This window comes from Hordeum vulgare, chromosome 1H (assembly GCF_904849725.1).
Source record: "Hordeum vulgare subsp. vulgare chromosome 1H, MorexV3_pseudomolecules_assembly, whole genome shotgun sequence".
Classification (NCBI taxonomy): Eukaryota; Viridiplantae; Streptophyta; class Magnoliopsida; order Poales; family Poaceae; genus Hordeum; species Hordeum vulgare.
This window is the reverse complement of record NC_058518.1, coordinates 296,817,974-296,826,203: the sequence shown is the minus strand read 5'-3', so window position 1 is coordinate 296,826,203 and position 8,230 is coordinate 296,817,974.

Below are 8,230 nucleotides of genomic sequence, written 5' to 3'. Positions count from 1 at the left end.
CATAGGGAATAGCTACCCCGAGGTTTCTTAATCAACAACCCGGGCCAGTGCTCCTCATGAGTGTTGGTCCAAACCAGAGCAGCTTATTACGCTCCCCGGGGCAACTCGGAGTTTTGGCGTGGTAACCATCGCTCATCCGGCGTGTCCTGAGACTGAGATACGCGGCTCTTATCAGGGTCGTCGACACGTCGGGAGGTCCTGCTAGTCTTGTCTTGCCTTAGCGGTGTATCTTGCGCACGGAATCCCGGTGAAGCTTTGGTTTCCCCCAGAGTTGAGGTTTTCCTCTAAGGAATCCGACGAGATCACGAGATTCGTGATAGAGGATGCCTTTGCAGCCTGTGTTCGTTTGTGATGGACTAGTTGGAGCACCCCTGCAGGGTTTAATCTTTTCGGAAAGCCGTGCCCGCGGTTATGTGGCAACTTGGAATATTTGTTAACATCCGGTATTAGAGAACTTGAACATAAACTAATAAACATGCCAACTGAGTGCGTAACCGTGACTGTCCCTTCGAAGATCTCTCTTCGATCGGGAACACGGAGGGGTTATGTATGACGTAGGTAGGTGTTCAGGATCACTTTCTGATCAAGTGTTCTCGATCGTTAGCATATACCATTGTCATTTTTCCCTTTGCGTAGGCTAGCCACTTATTCAATCTTAGGATGCAGCAGCCGGAAACACTTCATCCCTTCCTTACCCATTAACATGACTAGGTCTGGCACCAAGGTCTTAGATTGCTGAGTCCCCGTGACTCACGGATTCCTCCGAAACTCCCAGCAGGTACAGGTACCCCAAAGGCAGATGATCCCGATGGCGCCCAGCTGGCGTGGCAGTACGACGAGGAGACAGATCGCCTTTACGTGAACTATCTAGAGGACTGAGCCGTGGTCGTGATCGTGGGCCTGCAGCGGGTAGCATAGCATTTTCCTTGTTTTGTAGTCCGTACCGGAACTACATTGATTGTATCTGCGTTGTACTCTGTATCATTAATAAGAAGACAGTTGAACCCAGATTGTCTACTTTATTTACTATTATGTGCTATGTTTACTTGCTTGCAAAACACTTAGATGCGCTTCTTTCCTATTCGGGGGCCTCGACCCCCAGATCGGAAAGGACCGCATCTTGGTCGTTTCACCCCCCCCCCCCCGACCTAATCAGCACAGGATTTCAATGAGGAATAAGAATGCTCACACATCAACACCATGCCATAACCAATGTTTAGATGACCAAAGAATTAACATCCTTTAACTATTGATATTTTTACTAACCAACAACCATGCACTCACACCCTTTGATATTACCACAGCAATACCATTAACCCACAATTTCTCCTTTATGTGCTACATGTGGTTTTTATTATGGACTCTTTGAATACCCATTATTTTCGGACTAGTCTTATAACCCATGCAAATTACCATCGCTATATTATCTCTCAAACAAATTTGAGTGAAGAACGATAGTGCGATTATTTCTATAAAATCTATATGTCACCATGCTCTAAAAGATATAAGTGAAGCACTAGAGCAACTGCTTAGCTCAAAAGATATAAGTGAAGCAGAAAGAGTATTCTAATAAATCATGGTGAACATGTGTATCTCTCAAGTGGGTGTGTCGAGCTAACAATGATTGTGGAAAACTAAGAAAAAATAAAACTATAATACACAACTCTCTAAGTAAAACTCATATCATGTTATGAATAAAAATATAGCTCAAAGTGACATACTGATGGATTGATACGAAAGAGGGGATAATTTTTGGGCCATACCCAAGCTTAGGCGCTTGAGTATCACCTAGAATTTGACTTGGGGTGCCTTGGGCATCCCCAAGCTTAGGCTCCTGTCGCTCTTTATTCCCTCATCCATCTTTATAACACCCAAATCTTGAAAACTTTAGCACACAATACTCAAGAGAAAACTCGTCGCATTAGTTAGTAGGATAGGCAAACCGTGAACATTATGTACTGTTATAAATTGATTCATATTTTATTATTGCATAATTTCCTGTACTCTAACTTCTCCATGACTTATACACCCCGATATAATTCATAGCATCATCAAAACAAGCAAACTATGCACGTGAAAAAACAAAATTTGCCTAAAACAGAACAGTTTGTAGTGCTCAACACACACACCGTACTTATGTAATTCCAAAAATTCTGAAATATTAGGAAGAACTAAGGAATTTGTATGAAAATACTTTGTAAATAATTTAAATCAAAAATATGTCCTAGTAAAATCAGAGAAATTGTGCACCAAACGCAAATTTGTTTGTCTTTGCACCATATCAATTCTACTTATCATTCAAATCATTCTGAAGGCTTTACTTGGCACAAATACTAATGTAAGCATCAAAACACAATCATTAAAATAGAAATAATCCTGTTATATCACATAAATAGAAAGTAGAACAATAAAAGTAAGGTAACTATTAGGTTGCCAGCCAACTAGCGCTATTGTTTTACGACCCTAGCTAGACATAATGCATATGATCAACTGTTGGAATAATCACGAGAAAATTCATATAGATATAATCATATTTCCTTATCTAAGAAGCAAGTTTTCTAACCTGTAAGCAAAATTAATTGAAAGTACTAAACTTCACAACACAAGGTTTCGTAAGATCTATCTCGAAAGGAAGAGGAGGCTCTTCCTTACGCTTTTCATAAGTAATAGTCAACTCTTCATTGTATAGGTTTCGATGAAGGTACTTCCTTAATTCTTTCTCAAGAACATGACCAAACCCAAGATTTGGTATAAAAATTCATCATTATGTTTAGAAATTTTATCAACTAAGACATTAGGTGGGACCCTTTTTCTAAGGTTCTCATCATAAGCAACATAATCCGTTGATCTCAACTTCCTTATTTCTTCCAAATCATAAAGTATTCCTTCTATAGGTGGTCACTCACCATTGACCCTATAATGAGAAAATATTTCTCTAGCTTGATGCACGATGTGATTGAACTCATGAACCGTAAATATTTTTACTAAGCATTTACTAGGAGCATCATGGATATTAGAGAATTCTAGAAACAACCATTGTATGAAGGGATGCATATGAACAAATTGTCTTTACAATTCAGCTATAAGAAAAGTTATAGCATCTGCATAACTAGTAGTTCTAGCAATAATAGATCCTCCTATCAAGGGTAATGAGCCAGCACAAGTGAAAAAGTCTGGAATTACACTTTTCCCAATAATATTACCACTACCTATGCGGAATTTCTTTTTGCGTAATAGGTTGTCCTTTAGAAGGACCGTCATCCGCAAGGTTACTAAGTTTTTCTTTGGAAACTTCATCAAAATTTCTAATAACATTCTCATTGTATGGTGAAGTTGGAGGATCTAGGGCATGTGCACTAGTGGCAGGAGTACCTTTAATTTTAGACTCAGACATGATAGCAACTTCAAGCAGGCCGAACAATCAAACTAGCAACGGTAAATATTTTTGCATTTTTGATTTTATAGCAAGCAAAATATAACAACAAATAAAAATTAGAACAAGTTAATGATAATTTGTGAGAAGGTACTTGAATAGACCCGAGGGCCATAGTGATCTGTAGTGGCTTCTCTCTCGAAGAAGGCATGTGGTGGGTAAACAAATTGTTGTTGGGAAATTGATAGAAAAGCGCATAGTTATGCAATATTTATTCATGGTAATGATCATGTGTATATATGCATGACATCCATAAGCAAGTAGACCGACTCTTGCCTGCATCTACTACTATTACTCCACCCATCAACAACTATCCAGCATGCATATAGAGTATTAAGTAAAACATAGTAATACTTGGACAACAATGACTATATGTAGAAATAGTAAACTCAATTAATATGAATGAACCCCATCGTTTTGTCCTTAGTGGAAGCAATACAAATACGTGCCCTGTCCCCTACTTTGTCACTGGGTTATATAGCACCGCAAGATCAAACCGACTACAACGCACCCCTCTCACTCAAGATAGATCAATCTAGTTGGTCAAACCAAATCAATAGATTGGAGAGATTTGCGAAAATATAATAATCATGCAAATATGAATCAAATAGTAATTCATAGAAGACTCGAATATTTTTCATGAATAATCTAAACATAAACCCCCAATTCACTGGATCCCAACAAATGGAGTGCATAAAGTTATTACATCGAATAGATCACCATGGAGATGTGATTATATTTGTATTGAAGAACATAGAGATAGAGAAAGCCATCTAGGTACTAGCTATAGACCCGTAGGTCTGTGGTGAACTAATCACACATCACCATGGGACCAACAAGGATTATGTAGAGGCTCTCCGTGTTTGATCCCCTCTTCGGCAGGGCACAAAACAGGGCTTCAGATGGGCACATGGTAGAATGGAAGCTTGCGGCGGCGGGGAAAGTGTTTCGAGAGTTCCCTCAGGGTTTTTGGAATATATGAGAATTTATAAGCTAGCGGACGAGGTCAGGACAGCCTAGAGGGGCCGACGGGCTCACAAGCTAACAGGGTGTGACCACCCCCATGGGTGCGCCCTGTTGGCTTGTGGGGCCCTCGTGCGGCCCCCAATCTTCTCTCGAAGCTTTCACATCTTCTTTTGGTGTAGAAAAAATCATGAAAATATTTCATGTTATTTGGACTCTGTTTTGTACTGTAAACTTGAAAAGCTAAAAACATATAGAAAACAACAACTCGCACTTGCCACTGGGTAAATAGGTTAGTGCTCAAAAATAATATGAACCGACAAATAAATGCCCAAAAAGTATCCTATAATGGTAATATTATAGCATGAAACATTTAAAAATTATAGATACGTTGGAGACGTATAAAAAATCTCACCAACTCCATGGCTGCAAGAGAAGCCACAATGGTGGCACGGAATGCATAGATCTACATCAGATTATGCCGCTTTGAGGAGGCGCATCTGGAGTGGTGGAGGGCAGCATTTATAGGCAATGGACTCGACTCCACCAACTCTTCAGCAGGCTCCTCCTACTGTGGCTCTTACTGAACGCTCAATTTTGCTGGAAGTAGTACAAAGCCCTTCCGTGGTAGCATTTAGGGGCTATTTTGTTCAGTTCATCTAGCAATAGATATGGTTGAACTGTAGTGTGTACTTTAAATTAGCTAGTATATATAGTTGAACTAGCTATTTCAGTACGTGGTTGGGAACAATTGGGCAAAAGTTTGTTTGGTTCAGCTGTCGAGATGAACTGTTTTGTACAAATACGAGTGCTCAAACTATGAATGAAATGTTTGTTTTGTGAATTTGAGTTGCAAATTGCACCGTAATAGTGATTTTCTTCCTACAAAACTTGACATATGTCAGTGCTGCAATGTTAGCAAACGCCAATGTTACTAGATCGACAAATGCCAATATTTCCAATGTTACAGATACAAATCTTCCCGGATTGTCTCTACTAATCACAAGGGTCATCGTAGAGAAATGTTTGTGATAATGCGATGCACTAATCCTTTGCGTCAATCTATCACTTGGCTTACTCGCAAAGGAAACATAATTGTTGATCTGCAAACGAGTATTCAATCTGAACCGTTTGTGATGAGTGTTTATTCAGAGAAAAACATTGATGTTTTTTATTTACTTTGATTACTATGTGAATTGAGAGATAAATACTTAATTGATACAACCATAGATTTCATTCAGTCAAACTTTGACTTTACATTCATACGATCGAGACACAATATAAAGAAAACTAGTTGCGTGAGGGGCGGCGACATCCTGCGCCGATGTTGTCGTGCTCCGGGGTGTCATACGTCTCCAATGTATCTATAATTTTTTATTGTTCCATGCAATTATATTATCATTCTAGGATAGTTTTTGAGTAATAATTTACCAATTTATATTATTTTTTAGCACTGACCTATTGACCCAGTGCCCAGTGCGAGTTGTTGTTTTCTGCGTTTTTTTACTTTTTAGGTTTATAGTACCAAATGTAGTCTAATTGTCGTGAAGCTTTTTTATGATTTTTTCTCAACCAAAATAAGACCTAGAAGTGTCCGCAGAAGACCGGAGGACCCACGAGGGAGGCACAAGCCAACAGGGCACGACCAAGTGTGTCGACGCGCCCTGATGTCTAGTCCCTTCCTGGTGGCCCTCCTACCCTAGTTCTTCGGTCTATAAATTCACATATATTCCAAAAACCCTAGGGGGGCATTCCAAAACACTTTTTCCACCATCGCAAGTCTTTGTTCCGCCGTGATCCCATCTGGAGCTCCATTTTGGCACCATGTCGGAGGGGGGTCGATCATGGAGGGCCTCTTCATCAACCTTGATGTCCTCATGATGATGTGTGAGTAGTTTACCATAGACCTACGATACCTTAGTTAGTACCTAGATTTCTATCTCTCTCTCTCTCTCTTTATCTTCAATACAATGATCATTGCATCTTCACTTTGACCTATCCGATGTAATTCTTTTGTGTGGTGCCTTTGTTGGGATCCGATGAATTCTGAGTTTACGTTCAGATTATTCATGATAAAATTTGAGTCTTCTCTTAAATCTTTGTGATTCTTATGTGCACAATCATTATAGCTTTGTAAATCTCTCTGATCTATTGATGTGCTTTGGCCAAGTAGATTAATCTTTCTTCCGTGAGAGTGGTGCTTTGTAGTGCGTTCAATCGGACGGGTTTCTACATCCCAGTGAGAAAAGGGAACAATATACATCTTTGTATTGATTCTACTAAGGATAAAACGATGGATTTAGTTCATATTGATTGAATTTTATTTGTCTACATCATGTCATCATTCTCCAAGCATTACTCTATTTTTCATGAACCTAATACATAGAGACGCAAGCATAGAAGCGCTTTTGAAGTGGAGTGATAGTAAAAGATGCAGGGAAGAGTTGGCCTATTTGCTGATGTGCGTGATGCCTATATACACATGATCATTGCAGTGGATAAAGATTGCATAACTATCCGCTTTTATGCCAATTCCCAACAGTAATTTATTTACCCATCGTATGATTACTTTCATAAGAGATGCCACTAGGGAAAACTATGACATCGGGGTCTATTTACTTATATATTTACAAACGCTACAATACCTTTCTGTTCTCATTTACTTTTCATTTTATTTTGCAATTTATTATTATCTACGAGCAACCACACTACTTATAAGCTTGCGAATACCGAGTCCAAGGGGATTGACAAACCTCTTGCCTGTTGATACGTCCATTTTGCATCATGGTTTGTTATTGATATTTATTTTATTATTGTCCATTATTTCCTATTATCATAAAATTCTTATACCCTTTTCCTCTGAATATGCAAGGTACATCACAAAGAGGGAAATATCTCGAAACGGGAATTCTAGACCGGGAACCCAAGAAAAAAGGCAGAAAAATCGCTAGACTCCAAATGACTTCAAACTTCATGGAGATTTTTCATAGAATATTTGAGAATTATTAGGACAAAAATATACCAGAGGGGGGCCACCTACTGGGCACAAGCGAACAGGGCGCGTCTACTACCCTCGGTGCGCCGTGATGGCTTGTGCGCCCACTCCCCACAGTTCAACAGGCCTCCCAACCCCCTCTTCTCCTATATGGTGTGTTTTACCCTATAAAAAATCATAATAAGTCTATCAGGACGAAGCGCCTCCGTCTCGAGGCAGAAATCTGGGCAGAGGCCCTTTTGCACTCCGACAATCAGATTTTGTCGGGGAAATTCTTCTCCGAGAGGGGGCGATCAAAGACATCGTCATCACCAACGCTTCCTCCTTCGTGGTAGGACCAATCTTCATCAATATATTCACTAGTAGCATCTCATCTCCAATCCTAGTTCATCTCTTGTATTCAATCTTTGGCCCAAAACCTCGGATTGGTACATGTGGGTTACTAGTTGTGTTGATTATGTAGTTGATGCTTGTTGGAATACTTGGTGGAAGATATTATGTTCATATCCCTAATAATTATGATTATACCTCTAATCTGTAACATGTTGATGAGGTGTGAGTAGTTACTATTGTTCATGAGGACATGGGAGAAGCCTTGTTATAAGTAATCTTGTGAAGTTGGTTTTCGCTCGATATTTTGATGATATGTATGTTGTTACTTCTCTTAGTGGTGTCATGTGGACGTAGACTACATGACACTTAACCATGTTATGGGCCTAAGGTAAATCATTGTGGAGAAAAAAGTAGATGATGGGTTCCTAGAGTAACATAAGCTTAAACCCCAGTTTATGTGTTGCTTCATAAGGGGCCGATTTGGATCCACATGTTTCATGCTATGG